Below are 21,404 nucleotides of genomic sequence, written 5' to 3' on the forward strand. Positions count from 1 at the left end.
TCTTTTTCCCTCCTCTTCCTTCTCTTCCTCCTTTTTCTTAGTCTTCTTATGATTCATACTCTTCTACAACAACTTCAACAAACATCTAACACTCTTGGACATTCAATCTTTCTAAAAACACTTTGTTTGCCATAATACCACATTCTGACAATCTTCTTTTAAATGTCTGACATTTTTTTTCTCTGACTCTTTAGAGGACTTTTACTTGATACTCTTCAATTGATAAAATGTCTCAGCATCTGATTCTTGGACCACTGTAACCTTCCTCTGTATAACCACCCTATGTGAGCTCTCCATGTTCCTAGTTTCAACTACCACCTAAGTACTGAAGTTCCCAACGAGTGTTCTCAGCCAAGATTCATTCAATAAATCAAAAAGTGAACGTATTATTGCCCATTCAAACCTTAATTCTTGTATCTATCCCTGTGCCTCCTCACCAATTATTCACCAGGTCTGTTTGTTTTATCTCTTTCCCAACTTTTTCTACAATTGCTTTGGCTGCCCAAATTCATGCTCTTTTCTGCTCTTTACATTATAGCATCCCAGCTACACATAAACTAAAACACAGTTCTCTTCTGCTTGACACGCTTCAATGACAGCATCAAAGCTCTTCCATCTGACCTGCAGGTCCCCCTTTAATGTGGTTACTGCCCATGTCTCCAGCCTCTTTCTCAAGCACTCCCTGCCTTTTGTTTTATGATTCACCAACTTCAAATATGTTTTCATCCCACCCATACACCACGCATTTTCTCCTCTTGTTCCCTCTGCCCCAAATGTCTACCTTCTCCAACATGGCCTTGTCCTAACTAACTCATCAAATCTTAGGGTAGCTCAGAACTCATGCTTCAGACAGATTTACCTGACACCTCTAGTCTGGTGACGGTGTTGTTCCTTTCTGCTATTAAATAATTTACCCCATTGCTATTGCATCTGGTTTCTCTCTTTTTTAAAATATAATTTTATTGATTTCAGAGAAAAAGGGTGAAGGAAATAGAGACAGAAATATCAATGATGAGAGAAACTCATTGATCAGCTGCCTCCTGAACACCCACACTGAGAATCAAGCCTGCAACCCAGCCATGTGCCCTTGACCAGAATAGAACTCGGGACCCTTCAATCTGCAGGCCAATGCTCTATCCACTGAGCCAAACAAGCTAGGGCTGATTTCCACAATGTACTAGTCAGTTGGGGCTGCTATGACATAATATCATAAGCTGGATTGCTAACAACAACAGGAATTTATTTCTCATAATTGGGAGCTGGGAAGTTTAAGATCAAAGTGCAGCTCCATTCAGTGCCTGGTGAAGGCCCTCTACCTAATTGCTAACTGTCAACTTTTTGTTGTACCTTTACATAGAGGAAAACAGAGCAAGCTCTCGTGTCTCTTCTCATGGGAGCATAAATCCATTCAAGAGAACTCCACCACCATGACCTAATTACTTCCCTCAGGTTCCACATTCTAATACCATTACCTCGAGGGTTAGAATTTCAAAAATGGACTTGGGAGGAGGGACACAAATAATGCCCATAATATCTGCTAAACTAGGAGCAGCTAACTGGGGAAGAACTCATCCTCATTCTCTATAAATTCCCTATTTCTGGTACATTCTCGTGCTAAGAGATGCTCAATAACTGTTTCTTATAAAGCACACCTAGGTTAGGAAAATATTGTTACAAACTTTCAGAAGTTTACTTATGTTTACTTATATTCCTAGAAACATAAAACAAATTAGCAAACAAAACAAAGTTAGCAAAAACAACACAAAACAAAAATTCAAAATATGTGTTTAATAAAATAAAATAAAATAAAAAAATATACACTGTAATCATTTCCAACTAATGTCTTATGATTATTAACAGATTGTCATTTTGTGCATGCACAAAAGTTAAGAAATTAATTTCTGCTTAGTCTCCTAAGGACACCTTTAACAATTCAGTTCATCATTCAGACTTAAAGCTTAACGGCTGTAAAATGCGGTGCTCAATTTATTTTAATTCAATTCAATTTATTTCAAGAAATATTTATGAAATGTCTGCTCTGTATAAGAAGTGAGTTAGATCTTTTTATGGACATCATGGTGATTAAAATATAGTCTCTGTTCTTGAGGAGTGTGCATGATGGTAGGGATGCTTAGACAAGTGTACACATATCTATAAAGCATAAGCTGAAAGTCATAAAAGTGCTTTAAATAATGTATCATAAAGAATCAGAGGGAGCAGATAAATTAGTAGGCTTTGAAAGGACTGTAAGGAGGATCTAGAATGAATTCCTAAGAGCAAGATATATCAAAGAAGATTTAGTTTTTTATTCTGAGTTTCATTTTGGGTTACTACATATGGCTGCCATAGACAAACTATAACTTAATTTTGTGTGCTAATAACAAACAGACTCAGGTTTTAACCCTGTTTTTACAATCAACAGGTTATGTGATTTGAGAAATTAACTGTCTCTAAGCTTTAGTTTCCTAATTTTTAAAGTGATGACAGTATCACCTGCCTTATGGTGTTATTCTGCTGACTCCAATGAATGTGCTTAGGACTCGGGAGACATGAGGATTGGATGATAGGTTTTTTAGTAATTGGTGGGACAACTATACTTCAGATTCTTTATTAATGAACTAGAGGGCCGGTGCACAAAAATTTGTGCACTGGCGCGGCGGGGGGGAGGGTGTCCCTCAGCGCCGCTTGTGCCCTCTCACAGTCTGGGACCCCTCGGAAGATAACAATCTGCTGGCTTAGGCCCGCTCCTGGGTGGCAGAGGGCAGGCCCAATCCCTAGGTGCAGCCCCTGGTGGGGCTCAGAGCAGGGCTGATTGGGGAGTTGGGGCGCCACCCCCTGTCATGCACAGAGCAGGGCGGATTAGGAGGCTGCGATGCCACCCCCAGTCACACTCAGGGTAGAGCCGATTGGGGGGTTGGGGCACCATCCCCTGTCACACTCAAGGCAGGGTCAATGGGGAGGTTGCGGCGCCACCCCCTGTCAGGCATAGAGCAGGGCCCATTAGGGGGGTTGGGGCTCCGTACCCTGTCATGTGCAGAGCAGGGCCGATCAGGGGGTTGGGGAGCTCCCCCCTGTCATGCACTGAGCAAGGCCAATCAGGGAGTTGGGGAGCTCCCCCCCTGTCACGCACAGAGTAGGGCCGATAGGGGAGTTGGGGCACTGCCCCCTGTCACACACAGAGCCGGGCGGATCAGGGGGTTGGGGTGCCGCTGCTGTCACACTCAGGGCAGGGCCGATGGGGAGGTTATGGCTCCACCCCGTCACACACAGAGCAGGGCCCATGGGGGGGTTGGGGCGCCTTCCCCTGTCACACACAGAGCAGGGCCAATCAGGGGGTTGGGGAGCTCCCCCCTATCAGGCACAGAGCAGGGCCGATCAGGGGGTTAGGGCACCTTCCCCTGTCAGGAACAGAGCAGGGCGGATAGGGAGGTTGTGCCCTGCCCCCTGTTACACACAGAGCCGCAGGGCGATCAGGGGGTTTGGGCGCTGCCTCCTGTCACACTGCTCCAGGGGCGAGGAGGCCTCATGGCTCTGCTGATCCCAGTGCTGGGAGGCCTCGCGGCTCTGCTGATCCTGGGTTTGGGAGGCCTAGTGGCTCTACTGATCCCGGGTTTGGGAGGCCTCGCGGCTCAACTGATCCTAGGCCAGGAGGCCTCGCGGCTCTGCTGATCCCGATGCTGGGAGGCATATTACCCTTTTACTATATAGGATAGAGGCCTAGTTCATGGGTAGGGGCCGGCTGGTTTGCCCTGAAGGGTGTCCCAGATCAGGGTGGGGGTCCAGCTTGGGTGCCTGGCCAGCCTGGATGAGAGGATGATGGCTGTTTGCAGCTGGTCACACCCCCTTCAGGGTGGGGGTCTCCACTGGGGTGCCTGGCCAGTCTGGGTGAGGGGCTGAGGGCCGTTTTCAGGCTGGCGGGTGACTGAAGCTCCAACAGCTTCTTTTTTTCTTTTCTTTTTTTTTTTATTCTGGGATTTATTAACCTTCTATGGCTGTCACTGGAGCTGAAAGCCGGCATTAGTGCTCAGGCTCGGCTCCAGCTTGAGGCCTCGGCTGCTGAAAGCAGGGATCTGGGTTTGTTTGGGTTCTATAATTGTAACACTGTTTCGATTATGCTCGCTCCAGCTTTGAAAGCAGGTTTCTGGAGTTTTGTTTAGCTTCTATGTTTGCAACAATGTTTCTTAGAGAGAAAGATCAGAGGCCGGCAAGGCAGGCAGGGAACCTTGGCTTCCTCCGTCACTGGAGCAAGCAAGCCTCCTCTTCACTTCAGTTGCCTGGCTGCCGGCCGCCATCTTGGTTGGCAGTTAATTTGCATATTGCTCTGATTAGCCAATGGGAAGGGTAGCGAAGTTACGGTTAATTACCATGTTTCTCTTTTATTAGATAGGATGGGTTTTAAAAGAAAGTATCTAGCAGTTTGCCACATTTGAGTTTATTTTCTACATTTTTATTGTAGTTTGGATTGAAGACAGAAATCTTGGTTAGAAAGCTTGCAGACAACAAAGGTGGTTACTAGCAATTTGATTTAAAGAATTTTAGAATTCTAAAACCATCTGCTTTAGCATCATTATTTTAGAACTAAGAAAATGAAGTCTAGCCCTGGCCAGGTGGCTCAGTTGGTTGCAGTATTGCCCCATACACCAAAAGGCTGTGGGTTCGAACTGGTCAGGCACATAAGGGTGGGGCAGCTGATCAATGGATGTTTCTCTCTTATATCAATGTTTCTCTCTCTTTCTCCTCCCTACCGCACCTTTCTCTCTCTTTAAAAAAAGTCAACAAAAACATATCATTGGGTGAGGTTTAAAAACAAAACAAAACCAAGTCTAAGATGGCAGACAAGGCCATCGTAGTACCATGTCTAAGATCCTGGTCCTGGATATTGAGATCTGGAGTTGTAGGTGAGCAACTCGAGGAAGAATATCAGTCTCTCATTCCATATGTGAAGAACAACAAGAATGCAGACAAAGATTGGTTCCAACTGCAGTCTAACAAGGAAGGTACCAGGTGGTTTGGGAAAAGGTGGTTCATCCATGACCTACACAAATATGAGTTTGACATCGAGTTCGGCATTCCTATCATGTTTCTCACTACTGCTCCAGAAATGGCAGTTCCTGAACTGGATGAAAAAAACAGCAAATATGTAGAGAGGTAGCAAAATATGCCTGACCCATCACTATAAGCTTTTATGGGTCAGGAATGTGCCCACATTTGGAGTAGCTCATCTCATAGCCATGGGGCTGGGTCCATAGCTGGCAGTGGAAATCCCCAATCTCATTTAGAAGGGCCTGATTCAGCATAAAGAGAAGTGCAACCAATAAAGAAGCAAGCAGCCATTGAAACAGGATAAAAGGACCTTTGATAGGCTTTTATTTCTGTTTTCCTGTGCATCATTTTTCTTACTCATGTAACTGCTTCCCCCGTATCCCTTCATCTGTAGTTGTTACCATGTAGCTGCAACAGGCGTTGCTGGGGGTACGAAAATAATTGCTCTTGATTTCTAAGTTAGGTTACATGGGGAAGGAAAGACTTGGGCTTTGGAAAACAAAACAAAAAATTACTATTCCCTCCCCAGGTGGAGAAATTTGAGATCCTAGAGGAATAGAGGGTAACTGAAAGTGGGCACACAGTCTTTCTGTTTTTTGTTGATAACTCATCAATATAAGCTGCATTCTCTGATTTAAAAAATAGTGGGGAAAACTGAGTTTATTAAAACTGGTTCATTTCATTTACCATAATTTTTTATGAGACAACAAACTTTTATACTGCATTTGAGGAAATATTTTGTATTAACTATGAAATGTAATTATCTACATTCTGCAACATCTACACCATCACGGAAGAAATGGGCACCATATTATCAGAAATCTGACAAGCGCAAGTCACTCATCGGAGCCATAACGATGGAAGAGGGCCTGAAAAATGGTCCTTGTCCTTGTGGAAGGAACAAAAGTTGTTCAGTATAAAGGAAAAAATATATAGATATAACACCTATTCATATCAATTTCAATGGCAATTGCATAGCATGTCTTTCACATTGCTTCAATAGAAAGTACCTGGGCCTATGGGAAGACATTACAAAGAGAAGATTTTTAGTTTGAAATAACTAAAAATTAGGACAGTCCAAAAGTATCTGCCTTATAAAATCTTTTGCAAAACATAATTATAAGATTAATTATTCCCAATAGAAAGGATTTAATTCATTTATTATTCTCTGTTCTTATATTTTCAATATGATTTAACCAACATAAATATGACTTACAAATTTCTTTAAAACCCACCTTCCCCTCCCCCTGTTGGATTTGAATTAGTTAACTTCTCAATGACCACCTTCATTTTTTAGTTCAGAAATTTAGAATTTCTTATATATTCTGGACTGTAAGTTGTACTGTTGAGGGAGAAACCATAAGCATCAACAATTCTCCTTTCCAAATAATATAACAAGAATTTTAGAAATCACATGCCATTTGTGTTTTGAATGGGGAAATTATTTTATTTTGATTACTGAGATAAAATGGATAGGAGTTATCATGAAATAGATAGGTAAGAATCACCCTAGATACAATATATAGCATGAAAAGTAAAGATAAGTGAGAAAGAACAGATGGAGAATGTAAAAAAAAGTTATGGATAGAAATTAATGAATATTGACATTATTTATGGAAGAAAAGTGAAGAATATCGACATTAATTTTCAATACCTGATCATCTCAGAGGTCAGAAATTCTGAGTTCCGGCATTAGGTCTATAAATTATAGGGTGATCATTTGAATAAACTGATAAATATTTCTGAGCATTTTCTTTATGTTTAAGGTAAGGGAAATGAAATAACCCGGGGCTATCTTGGGGCTCACAAATAATTATTGTCAGGTAGTTTATCAAAGAAAATATAAATGTCTTACCTTATAATATTAATTTTGTGTAGAAAAGGGGTTTCATTTTTAAAAAGAAATAAAAATCTAGGCTTTTCTCCAAGTGCTTCATTTTACACTGTCACATTGGCTTGGCTATTTGTCAGAGAATCTTTTGAGACATTATATCTCATATCAGAACTGTCTCGGAGAATAATTGTTTGCTTTGGGGTCTTATGGCAGTAATTCTAAAATCTCTGGAGGCAAGGTTATTTACAGAATAAGGTGAGAAAATTTGGGACATTGCTAAAAACAAAGACAGTCCCCTCAAGTAACTTTTAGAAAACACATCTAATATTTTCTATAATATGTATGGTCAGTCCCAGAAGATGCCATTACATTTCATACTTACATTATTGAGAGTTAATTGCAGTGAGAGATAAGAAATAGAAGAAACAGCTATAATAATTGTCTAAGGTATTGCACTTTTAACTTGCTAGGTACCTTAAAATCAAGATAGAAGTTAAAAATGGCATCTCTAATACAGCACCTAGGGCAACACCAAGAACTCCTCTGGACGCAGTAAATGTTTGTTAAATGAAGTTCCCAGTTTATCAGTCATATCAAGTGCCAATCAATGGATCAATGTCAAAATAATACAAAAATGTTCGAATTACTTGGGAATGGTAAACAGAGAATTTGAAAAAAAAATTTAGTGACCAGAAATGTTTATTTTTTATTATCAGTTTCTTTTAAAATGTACATTTATTATCAACAAAAGCTGAAAAACAAAAGAAGCTTATTACTACACAGATAAACAATATCACCATTAGATATCTACTCTGCAATGTGGTTCTCAGTTGGAGGCCATCCAAAAACCTTTAAAAACTAAAGGAAATTGAAAATATGCTCCACTTGGCTCACTGATAATAAAACAAATTCTAATCATCACAAACATGATTTATGATCAGGTTTCAAAACCAAAAATCAGTCCAGTTTTGCCATATTTCGGTTCCCTTTATGCCCCATGTAAGATAGGCCACATCTCAGATATGAGCAGATCATCTACTTAATGAAAATCAATAGAATGTAAACCATTGTATGTCTCACAGAGAAACTGATTCTTTAGGTACTGAAATTGGCCTTAGAAGGAGAGCATGTATATATTTATCAAATAAATTCAAAGATGACTAACAATAAATGAATTAAAAATTCCCTTTGAATTTAGGGTTTAGCTCCACCCCTCCCCTACCCCACTAAAGTCTCTGGACTTTAATTGCAGATGAACTACACACAGCTCTCAAAGACAAAATATATACAAAAACACAATCTTTTAATAAAGGCTTCTGCGTTTCCTAATGCAGGTGCAGCCACCTATTTTACAAGATACATTTTAATGAATGTAAAAGAGCAGGAGAAAGTGATGAGAGTTTAATTTATTTTGGAAGTAATGGTTTGTACAGTAATTATCGAGAAGCAGCCACTTGTCAAATGGAATCAGTAACAAGTGCATTTGGGAGAGGTTTTCTGCTGCACAGGCATTGTGAAATGTTTTACTTGCAATGAGAATGGACGCACTGGCAATAGTTTATGTTGCTTAAAAAAAACACACACACACACACAGAACTATAAGCCAAATATAATTGAGGAACTCTATGTGCTAGAATGTTTGTGAAGATTAATTTTATTTTACATCGATTCTCTTTGTTTATAACAAAAAAATATAGAAGGCTTCAATGACAGATAGAGAGTACTTAATATATTGTAACTTTATTCACTATTTCATTCACGCTTGGCCTGGAAACACTGACTCAGGTGTGTGGGCAGGAGAGATGGAGAGTCACAGAGTCCGTGGAGCATCTAGGGAACAGGCCTAACAAAAACTCAAGTAGATTATCAAGAAATGTATAACACATCAGTGGCAGAGAGTGAGAGGCATTTCAGAGAGATCTCGGGGATAAGTGATGAGAAAGGTTAGAATCCAGAAAAAAAAAGGTCCTTGGACTGAACTGATCAATAGGTAGTTGAAGAACTCACAAGTGGCTCAATCAACTCAATCTGTTCTTCCACTTTAAAAATTAATGCAAGTTACTTTCTTGTCGTTTGTCTATGTCACATTTGCATTCAAGGTAACACAGCTTAAGGAATTCATTGGAACAGATCATAGATAAACAGAAGATCTGATTTCACCACACCTTGCTCTGGTTGTTGACATATCTAAATGAACTGATCTAAATATCAAGTTCTAGTTGTTATATGCTATAGCACTCAGGGGATGATTGGAACTCTTCTCTCACTCCATTCCCTGGAAAGTAGCATGTGTAAATCACTTTGCAAACAGCAGTTATAACATTCATTTATAACAAACACAAACGAACAAGAGTGAGTTTTACCCTCTTTGTCTGAAAAACAACAACAAAAACACAAAAGAAACAAAAAGTGGCTCAAAATATATAAAACCATTTTTTTTTTTCACCAAGGATGATGATTACTGACAGACAGGTGAGCCCTAGTTTGCTGCCTTGAAAGAATTTCCAGGACATGGCACAGGGAGGGAGCCCTGAGCGGGGGAGTCCTGCCGACTCCTGAAGTTGAAGGGAGCTAAGTTACCAGGGAGACAAAGGCAGCTAGAGTTCATATGACAGAATAAAAGAGAGGAGAGCTACATGGAGGGAAAATTCTTGGAGATCTGCACACTGTTGCCCTTGAGTTTCCAGCAGAATACTGATCAGTACCTGCATACGATGAAACCCTATAAAACTGGGGACATATACCTGAAACTTTTAGATAAGCAGTACCTTCTGGTCTAGGACTCCCTGTTCCCTTCAGCAGAGCAGAACACCTCATAATTCAGAGACAATTGGTTTTAGAATTCGGACACGCTTGCTCAGTAGTGGGGAATAGTTAGCCCTAGACTAAACGCTTTCTTTTAAAGTACTAAAGAAAACAATTGTCAACCCAGTATCCTGCCCGGGCCTTTCAAAAATAAGATGAAATTAGATTTTTTCAGACATTTAAAAGGGATAGAAATTCACTTCCTGAAGAAATGTTAAAGAAAGTTCTTCAGGCAGAAAGAAAATTAGTCCAGATGGAAATATGGACCTACACAAAGGTACAAACAGCACTGGGTAATACATAAGATTATTTTCTCATTAGACTTTAAATATCTCTTTACATAATAATTGGCCTTTTAAACAAAAAAATTAAAATATAAACAACAGAGTTTAAAACCTATGTAAAAGTAAAATGTGTGACCCGAAAAGCATTAATACCAGAGGGAAGAAATTGACATATACTGGGATTAGGTTCTTATCCTATATGTGAAGTGGAATAATCTATACTAATAAAAGCATGATATGCTAATTAGACTGGACAACAGAACGACCTTCTGGACGTCCTTCTAGACGACCTTCCCGACGAAGCCAGAGCTGCTGCGAGGGCCGAGCCCCTTGCACGAATTTTGTGCATCCAGCCTCTAGTATTATATGAAAGTAAACTGCAGTAAGTTGAAGGTTTGCTATAAAATGTAAAACAGTTTGGCATTTTCTTAAAGATAAACATATACCTATTACCCAACAAAATTTAGAGATTCCACTCCTGGTTACTGACCCTTGAAACAGGGAAGCTAATGTCTCTGAAGTCACACACCTTAATATTTGTAGCAGTTTATTATGATGGCACAAACTGTACAAAAACAAAATCTCAGGCAACAGGTGAATAGATAAAATAATTGTGGTATAGTCAAATAATAGAATACTACTCAGCATTAAAAAAGAAAGATCTACTGATACATGCAGTAATATGTTTGACAATCAAAATAATTATGCTGAGTGAAAGAAGCCAGATTTCTGAGGTCACATTGTTTGATTCTATGTACATAAAACTCTAGAAAACACAAACTAATCTATAATAACAGAAATCAGATTAGTACATTGCTAAGACAGTAAGACAGGTTTCTAGGCAGTATAGATGGGAAAGAGAATATAGGATGGCCAAAGAGTCAGGAGGAAACCTTCAGGGATGATCCTATATAATAAGAGAGGGATATGCTAATTAGCCAAGATATGCTAATTAGTCACGACCAGTATGCAAATTGACCATCAATCCAACACACAAGATGGCCACCCCCATGTGGCCAAAGATGGCTGCCCCCATATGGCCACAAGATGGCCTGCAGGGGAGGGCAGTTGTGGGCGATCAGGCTATCAGGGGAGGGCAGGTGGGGGCAACCAGGCCTGCAGGGGAGGACAGTTAGGGGCAATTGGGCCAGCAGGGGAGCAGTTAGGCATTGGTCAGGCTGGCAGGGGAGTGGTTAGGGGGTGATCAGGCTGGCAGGCAGAAGCGGTTAGGGGCAATCAGGCAGGCAGGCAGGAGAGCGTTTGGGAGCCAGCAGTCCTGGATTGTGAGAGGGATGTCCAACTGCCCGTTTAGGCCCGATCCTGGGTGGAGTGGTCCCATATAGGAGAGGGAGGGTGCAGGCTTGGCTGAGGGACACACACACACACACACACACACACACACACACACACACGTGCACGAATTTCGTGCACCGGGCCTCTAAAATTTTATATATATTCTCTATCATGATTGTGGAGATGGTTTCATCATTGTAAATATATGTCAAAATTTATACTTTAAATGTATGCAATTTATTGTATGCCTACTATACCTCAATAGAGATGTTTAAAGTAAACCTAGTTGTTGTCAAAATACTGCCATGCCTGCTATTTGTTTGGTTTTCTGTTGCTAGTCATAGTACTGACTACTGTCTAATTTCATCCTTCAGACTTGTCAAAATTTAACTTGAAATTGCTTTTGGCGTTTGTCCTCATCATGCCTGTTGCTTATTTGTCTTTGCCCAGGAAATTGTCCATGTTAGGAAAATTGTCATAGTATGGTCCTCCAGCCATAGCAGATATTAGCTGTTAATATCTTTCCCTTATTTCCTTCTTATTGGATGAAGACAGGTCATATCACGCTCTCTTGTTCAGCTTGTAAGTCTCTCAGGTGATATATTAGTTTCAACCCATGGTAAATAAACCATACGTATATCCAGGTTCAATGGAGAAAACACATAGAAAATGAAAGTTTAATAATGCCCACTAAACATTAGGGTCCTGGAAAAGTCTGCCACTGGTGTATTCTAACTTGGTTATAAGGTATTGTATATTACTTGTTTCACAATGTGGTTAAAACCCCTCTCTTCAGACTGCATTTATCTATCTCCTTCCAGCAGCCTTGGTTCTGAAGCATTCCCAGTGGAGACATAGTGATTTGTCTTCAGGTCTGCGTTTATAGAGATTCCTATTCATCCCACCAAGAGTCAAAGGAAAAATAGCTACTCCCTAACCACTCATCAAAAGAATTGATGTTTAAGAATTATTTCCTCCAACTTTAAAAAATATATTTCTCCATTCCCTTAGGAAACTTTGATCTAAAATAGATTGACCACCTGATGAATTGCCTGATTTTAAATTCCTTACATGTTTTTCATTTCATTTAACATATTTTAAAATGCTAAATTAGTTCATTTAAACATGTACCATTAAATTTAGCTGAAATGCATGGATTTTGCATAATATCTTTCTAATTTCTTTATATCATTATTTTTGTAAAATTGTAGGACTGGGAATAGTTATAATTCCACAAATTCATAGGATCTTGAAGTGAGAATGTTAAGGATAATCTGCTTCAATTGAATATTTGCTCATTACTTAATCCAAGTTTTAGTTTCTCCTTATCAATACTAATAATAATCCCCACTTGCTAATAATGAAAGTTTTCAGTGATGTGCCAATGCTCTGGCAATATTATTATTTTAATTCTACAAAAATAGAGGTGGGTCTTGCTATCTGCATTTTGCACACTAAGAAACTGACACCTAAGGAGTTAAAGATGTTTCTCCCAGTTTTGTAGCTATTAAGGAGCAGAGTTGTGATTCACATCCCCATCCATGTGATGACACAATCTGTGCTCTCACCCACTATCAACCATATTTCATGCCTATAAAATAAGGAGTGTATAAAAATTGAATGAGATAAAAGGTGAAAGTGGATAGAACAGTGCCTGGAAAATGGACTCTTAAGAAATGATAGTGTTCTAATGCCGTTTGAGCATCCCTCAACAGGTGGTCAATTTATCCTCCATTGGAATCCTTATGGTCACAAAAGGTTAACTATTTCACATTCTGTTCCAATTCTGGATAATTCTAACTCATAGAAGATGCTTTCTTATACTGAGCTGAAAACTGCTCCCCTATAGCTATCACCTCTTTGACCTGTTTCTGCCCTCCAGTTGGAATATTGATTGCAATTTCATTAAATTTAGCGCTTAATTTAGGGAGAATTGGCATCCTTACAATATTGAGTGTTCCTATGCAAGAATAATTTGAAGCTCTGATTAATTCAAGTTTTCTTCAAAGATGTCCTGCACAGGTGATTTTGAAGAGTGTATGCCTTCTGGTGGTGGCATAATGGAAAAAGGGTGACTTTCATTTCAAAAACAATTCAGGCTTAAATTCTGGATGCATCTTTTATTGAATGAAAATTTGAATTCTCATGGTCTGTTCCTAAACTGATAAAATGAAAATATAATCATCTTCCTCCTGTGGTTGTTGTATGTAAAATTGCTTTGCATGGTGTCTGCAACATAATGATATTCATTAACATTAGCTACTATAATTAATATTGATCACCCAGCCTATTTTCTAGCATTTTAGGAAAAGACACCACACGCTCTTTTGGAAATCTATACTAATGTGTCAGAGCCTTCATTATCAGAACATTATTCTCAAATTAATAGTAATAGCATAAGTATTTTGCATTGTCATAGTTTTCTTTCAGAAGATAGTAGTATATAAGAATAAGGCTTTTGAGAATATGGGATCTTGTAACAGACACAACTGGGCTTCAATACTGACGTCTACATTTATTAGCTGTGTTACCTTTGGGAAGTCTTAGCACTTGTTTAGACTTATTTCCTTGTCTGTTAACATGGCAGGAAAAGATAGTACTTACCCAAGGAGCTGCTTTGAGTATTAAATGAGACTGACACATGCTAGTTTTTGCTGCTGTATTAAATGAGATAACGCATAGTAAAAGCATAGGTAGTAATGGATATGTAACCACATCAATTATGGTAATTGTTATTTCTCAGACCAAGCCAGATTTGTAATAGGATCCAGAAAACAGGTTTATGAAACCTGCACAACAGTGGCACACTCCCTTGATGTGGTTGCTCACTGGGAAAGTCTGCTAATTCCATATGTACATTCTTTAACAGAACTGTCACTGGCTTTACTCATTTACTCCAAGAGAAATGTGGGTTTGGTTGTTTTTGTTTTTTGTGGGTTTTTTTTGTGTGTGTGAGTGTGTGTGTTTTTTTTTTTTTACAAGTCAGAACTGGAAGAAGGCAGAACCCAGTAGAAACTCTTCAAGAATCTAACGCTCCCAGCAATACAAGGGTGTTATTTACTGGTATGAGTCTACGCAAAATTTACAAAACAGGTGACTTCTCAATCTCATGCTTACTTTATTCCTTCCTCTGTCTCAATTTAAAAAATATTTTATAAACTTTATTCTTGAAAGTATTGCAGATGTCCCTTTATCCTTCCATTGACCACTCTAGCCTGCACTCCCCACCCCACCCCAGGCCTTCACCACACTATTGTCTGTGTCCGTGGGCTATGCATATATGCATATTCATTCTTTGGTTAATCTCTTCCCACCCACCCACTCCTGCCTTCCCTCTGTCCCATTGTATATCTCCTTATGATCCTATAGTCATATCTTATGTGAATATTAAGTACTCACTATTGTATTGAGTATTGTACTATGGCTATCATTACTTTTTGAAACCAATGATTTAATAACTCATTAAAATGTCTGTAAATAACCAGAGATCCTTCAATTTAGAACAGCAGTTCTCAACCTTCTGGCCCTTTAAATACAGTTCCTCATGTTGTGACCCAATCATAAAATTATTTTCGTTGCTCTGTTGCCGCTCATCCTAGCCCCACAGTGCCTGCCGAGCGCTGCCACGGAGGCGGGAGAGGCTCCTTCCACTGCAGCTGCATTTGCCAGTTGTGAGCCCAGCTTCTGGCTGAACAGCGCTCCCGCTGTGGGAATACACTGACCATCAGGGGGCAGATCCTGCATTGAGCTTCTGCCTCCTTGTGGTCAGTGAGCATCATAGCAAGTGGTCGACCAGTCATTCTGGTTGTTCGGTAGTAACGGTTGCTTAGGCTTGTATACATATAGATGTGAGATTAACAACAAAATTTTGTGAGGTAGAAAGCAGGGAAACTAGTGATAACTGACCTAGGCTTCAGCAATTTCCATTCTTCAACTAAATTCCTAATTGTTAGGGCAATTCTGACAACTTAAGTCCTTCATTTTTTGGGAGTTTTCTCTTAGCATTTTTTTGACAATGTCTTTGCTTCCATTTTCCCCATTCTCTATTTCTAGAACTCTTATCTATTAGAGGTTTGAACATACTAAATTATTATCTAATTATCTTATCCTGATTTTACTATCTTCCTTCTACTTTCTGAGATATTTCCTCAACTTTACTTTCAGATGTTTTAATTTTTTGGTGTTTTGTTTGTGTATGTTAACACTGCTTCATTTTCTCTAACAAAACTTATTACTTTATATCAATAAGTTTCAAGTGCTATTGTTGATTTTTATGGCTATTATTTTATAAAAATAATATGTTTTTTTAAAGAGTTCAATATTTTTTCTTATCTTTCTGAGGATATTACTGTAGCTTGCTACTTAATTAATTTATACAGTTGTTTCATATATCTATTGATTAATTATAGATTAATTAGTAAGGTTTATTCTTTCCCCACTACCCAACTCCATAGCTGAAAAGAGTATATTACATTTCTGGTTGATTCATTTTCCATTGTTATACTCATGAAATACTATGTTTCTCTTCCCTTAAATTTCAATTCATTGCTATCCATCACTGCTTCTTCCAAAAACAAAAACAGAGATAAGACTTTACATATTTGGAAGAATTTATTTTCTCCTCTTCATTCATGAAGAGGGTTCTTGCTTTGGAAAGCCAGCAAGTGGGGATGACATCTATAAGAGTCGAGGGCACAAAGTCCCTGAGAGAACCACTGATTTCCCCGATCATGACTACCATGCACTGAGCACTTGGTATATGCCAAGGCAGTATGCTGAGTGCTTTGCATTTATTTTCTAACTCAATCCTGGATATAAACCAACAGTTCAGTATTATCATCATTTAGAGATGAGGAAACTGAGGCATGGAGAGACATAATAGCATATACACTACTGTCTGGGCAACAAATGGTAGAGCAGAAATTCAATCTTATCACTAAATCAGTTAAGAGGCAACACTCCAATTAACCTAAAAAACAATACCGCCTCTTCCTCTCACCAGAGAGTAAAAGGAAGCAAGGTTGAAGCTGTGCTAGCTCATCTCAATACTGTTCCTTAAAAGAACTCATGCCCTGAAAGGTAGGATTGGGAAAGGGAATAAAAAAGATGAAATGTTTTCCTTTTCACACAGAGCAGGGTAATAATCAGAGGGACAATATAAGAGCTCATTAGCTCTTAATGAGAAACTCTGATTTATTGGTAATGAAGGTTGGCTTCAGTATGTCCAATGTCTTCTAATGGGCAAATGATACTGAAATGGCAATGAAACTCAAGTTAATCAGACACAAACAGGGGTCTGCATACAAAAGGAAATTGGACATAGAACAGAGCATCAGATGTGGTTTCAGATTCAACACTGCAACTAACCTTTACAAAACTATGCTTTGTCAATTTTGGTGAGGCATCAAAAAAGAACATTCAGAATTACCTGGAAAGGCTATCAAAATGCTCCTCTATTTTCTGACTATATATCTATGTGTGGACAGATTTTATTCATACACTTCAACCAAAATGACATGTTTTCAATAGATTAGATGAAGACACAGATTTGAGATTCCTATTGTTTTCTATTAAGTCAGATATTAAAGCGATTTGCAAATATATAAATACTAGAGGCTCCGTGCACGAAATTTGTGCATGGGGGTGTGTGTGTCCCTCAGCCCAGCCTGCAACCTTCCAATCTGGGACCCGTGAGGGATGTCCAACTGCCCGTTTAGGTCCTATTCTGGTAATAAAATATCAAATTAATAGAGAAAAACTAGAAAAACTTCAGAATTTGAGTAAACTCTTTTTCATAGGATTATAAACTCCTTGAGGACAAGAATGTCATCTTTTATTGGTGTATGACTACCACCAAATACTCAGTGCCTGAAGTACTCAATAAATGAAAGATGAAAAGATTCATGGGTATATGAGTAGATAGATCAGGGAGCTGAAACAAATAGGCAAATGACTTGAAGTGTAGACCAGAGTACCTAGACAAACATTAATTCAGAAATACTTCCAGGAAAATTGGTTCTGATCTCTCAGGTGGAGTCAGTAAAAGGGCTTTGATGTCATCAAAAGCATTTATCTAAAAATAACCCCAATTTTCTGCTTTGGAATAACATTAGACCATATAAAAGGTAAAGAAAACTAAATACAAATGTTAAACTAATCTTCAGTAGAACTAGATTATTTTTTAAAAAAAAAACTAAAAAGGAGGGTATACCTTAAACAGTATTACAACATGCAGATAACAAAGTATATCCATCCCAGGAATATTGCATGCAATATTAATTGGAAAAGAAAGATGCGTTAAAATATATGCTTTTTTAATTAAGAAATTTACAAGAAAGGTGGGAAGGAGGTCAGCATTACATACTGTATTTTATTGAAGAAGATAGATATATTAGAATTAGTTACTAGAAATGAAATTTATTAGTTCAGTGAATCGAGGAACTATATAAAGATTTTTAAGAGAATATGAAATATTGACATGATCAGGAGGACACTGAATAATATGTACATTCTTGGAACTGCAAAAGTAAGAGCAAATAAGACAGTGGAGTTTGTTAAAGTGGATTAGTGAAGTACATGAAATTGAGAGATTGGCTGTGAGGGCCCACTCTTAATGCACAATGTGTCTCTATTCTTATGTTAATGTATTATAAGGAGGGAGAAAAGCACATGCAAATCTGAAAAATAGCAGTTAAAGGTGGGGTTGGATGTATTCAAGTGCAAACTAGTTTCTCCTTGAAAGAAGATCTAAGAAGAAGTTAGGGACGGTTTATTTGGTGATCAAAGGATGAAGTCACATAGTGATAGTCAGGTTATAGATAAAAGAGACTGCACTCACTGAGTATGTGTAATCTTGCACTCCTCAAGTACTGAAGCCTGTGATATATCCGCTAACTCGGATGTTTCAGTCTATATAATGAATTAAATGCACTGGGCCATCACATTGCTTCACCTGTATGTTTGATGCAGTTCTGAATGGAAGCAAACGCAAGAGGAAATAAGCTATCTGAGTCAACAGCTTAAAGAAATTAGATAAAATAACCAAGAAGTTAGGGTGCAAAAGGAACAACTGAAAAAAAATAGGCTTCTAACATATAGAAAAAGAAATGTCAAAATGTTTGTGATAAATATTTGAAAATAGATAGTAAACTTGTTTATCAATTACTGGAATTTAGAACCACAATGTAGACTTTAAAGCAGTAAATTCTGAACAAAGAAAAGTAAAGTAATACTTTGACATACCAGGTGCTCAATAAAAGAAATCTATTTTGACAAATAATCGTACAGACTAAAAAATACAGATAGTTGCAAGAGTTTTAGTTAAATGTATTTGGCTGTGACAGAAAACCAGGATATTTAAAAGCATATTCTAATGTTTGAAGCTAACATCAAAGAAGGCAGTGGGATATTCTTTGGGAATAGTTAGTGTCTGAAAATTGGGTTGTACCAAAGAACTAACCTAATATAACAATCTATATGCTTCCAATTGGAAGAAAAGGGAAAAGAAAAGCCATTGGTCATCTTCAGTTCAAAGGCCAGCCATTTTGAATTCCAGATAACAATCACTTGTAGTGATGGTGGTTTGGAGTATGGTGCCATTGTTTCCAATTAATTTCTACCTGTGAGTAAGTCTGTATAGAAATACTTTGGTGTTAATAGCACAATTTGTTCATTTCCCATGGTATAGCTTATGCAAAAATGGAATGACCCATTAAATGGAAAAACATCTTCCCTTTGGGCTATACAATCTTCTTTAACCTTTCCTGAGTAGGTCTATTTTTCATCCATTAGATAATGTCTGTCATTGCTATTGCATATGCCCCAATATTCAATAAGCACATATTTCACAGTGGCTGTACTACATTACCGACTCTTATTCACCTTACTAAGAGCCCCAGGTCTAGTTCTGGCCACTCATTCTAGCCATTCCCATCTTTTATCAGATTAGTGATAGTCTATGCCTAATACTTATTTTGTAGTTGCCCTTTTCTGAACTTGTGTTGACAGGCCATTTCTTATTTGTCAGAGTTCCTTTGAATTAATTTCCTCCTTTTTTTTCTTGCCTAACTAGGTTATTGGAAAATCTAATAAGGAGGCTTTCTCTTCCATCATTCAGAGCATTGATAAACATTACTGGAATCAACCTGATCTGAAAGGAACATCCGTTGTATACCTTATCTTCTTTTCTTAGGCTTCTGATGTGAGTCCAACATTTCTCCCTTTGAAGAATTATCACTGATGGGCAGTTCAGTCTGACAATGGCTTATAGTTAAATGTAATCACTTTCACTTTAATTCTTTCCTAGTACTGGTGTTCCCCAGTCCTTAACCTGTGTGGAAGCCACTAGGCTTATGAATGCCATCCAAATAATGCTGTCCATTCCCCATGTAAACACAGAGCTCTAGAACTTCTTGAGGAACCAAGCTCATCCTTAAGACATGCAATATGACACTGAATTGACCAGATAGTTGTTCCTATCTGATAACTATGCAGCCTGAAGATACTAGGTTGCATTGTGATCATTTTACAGCTGGGAGCTCGGTCATTCTTTTTTTTTTTTTTTTTTTTTTAATCTTTATTGTTCAGATTATTACATTTGTTCCTCTTTTTCCCCCCATAACTCCCCTCCTTCCAGCTCCCACCCCACCCTCCACCCTCACTCCCCACCCACTGTGTTCATCCATAGGTGCATGATTTTTGTCCAGTCACTTCCGCATCTCCCACACCCCTTTTCCCCCCAAGAATAGTTAGTCCATTCCCTTTCTATGTCCCTGATTCTATTATAATCACCAGTTCATTCTGTACATCAGGTTATTTATTCACTTGATTCTTAGATTCATTTGTTGATAGATGCATATTTGTTGTTCATAATTTGTATCTTTACCTTTTTCTTCTTCTTCCTCTTCTTAAAGGATACCTTTCAGCATTTCATATAATACTGGTTTGGCGGTGGTGAACTCCTTTAGCTTTTCCTTATCTGTGAAGCTCTTTATCTGACCTTCAATTCTGAATGATAGCTTTGCTGGATAAAGTAATCTTGGTTGTAGGTTCTTGGTATTCAGCACTTTGAATATTTCTTGCCATTCCCTTCTGGCCTGCAAAGTTTCTGTTGAGAAATCAGCTGACAGTCGTATGGGTATTCCCTTGTAGGTAATTGAGCCTCTTTCTCTTGCTGCTTTTAAGATTTTCTCTTTGTCTTTTGCTCTTGGCATTTTAATGATGATGTGTCTTGGTGTGGTCCTCTTTGGATTCCTTTTGTTTGGGGTTCTCTGCGCTTCTTGAACCTGTAAGTCCATTTCTTTCTCCAGGTGGGGGAAGTTTTCTGCCATTATTTCTTGAAATAGGTTTTCAATATCTTGCTGTCTCTCATCTTCTGGCACTCCAATAATTTTGATATTAGACCGCTTAAAGCTGTCCCAGAGGCTCCTTACACTATCTTCACACTTTCGGATTCTTTTTTCATTTTGCTTTTCCAATTGGGTGTTTTTTGTCGAATCTTTGGTTTGATTCTTGAGCTCCTCTGGTCTGCTATTGGGTATAATATTCTTTATTTCAGTCCGTGTATGCTTACTTTCTAATTTCTTTATCGTAGCATCGAGGGTCTCATTATTTTTTGTGAGGCTCTGCACAAATTTATGGCAAGCCCTCAAAATTGCGATTCTTAGCTCCATATCCTCCATTTCTGTCATGTTTTTTTGTCTCCGCATCTTTTATGCTTTCTTGGTGCACCCCCTTGTGGTCTCTGTGCGCAGTCTTGTTCTAGCCAAGCCTTAATTGTTGTAGTTAACACTAGAGGGATTTGATCACCAGGCCGACTGGCTTTAGGAATCAGCTGTGCGGAAAACGTCTGTCTTCTGGGGAGGCGCTAATCCAGCCTTTGCCTGAGGCGATCGGCAAATGGCTATGCGCAGGGCTTGGGCGGGCGGGATCAACAGGGCGGGGGGAGGGAGCCGCTATGGCCGTCCCCAGTCCGTCCCCAGGGGTTCTGCTTCTCTGTCCCAGCAACCGCTGCAAACCTCGGAGGGGCCGTAGCCAGACAGTCCCGCTTCTCCCGTTTGAGTCTGGGTCCCTAGAGACTCGCCCGGATCTGTAGCCCAGAGTCTGAGACTCACTCCTGATTGAAAACGACAACCGCGCCCTCAGCC

The 21,404-nt window shown here is 38.9% G+C and overlaps 1 pseudogene; it reads left to right on the forward strand.

The window, feature by feature from the left end:
- Positions 1 to 4,828: 4,828 nt before the first annotated feature.
- On the forward strand, positions 4,829 to 5,152 carry LOC139015773 (ubiquitin-fold modifier-conjugating enzyme 1 pseudogene; annotated as a pseudogene).
- The last annotated feature ends 16,252 nt before the right edge of the window (positions 5,153 to 21,404 follow it).

This window comes from Myotis yumanensis, unplaced genomic scaffold (assembly GCF_028538775.1).
Source record: "Myotis yumanensis isolate MYYU_CA2020_CCGP unplaced genomic scaffold, mMyoYum1.0.hap1 SCAF_8, whole genome shotgun sequence".
NCBI lineage: Eukaryota > Metazoa > Chordata > Mammalia > Chiroptera > Vespertilionidae > Myotis > Myotis yumanensis.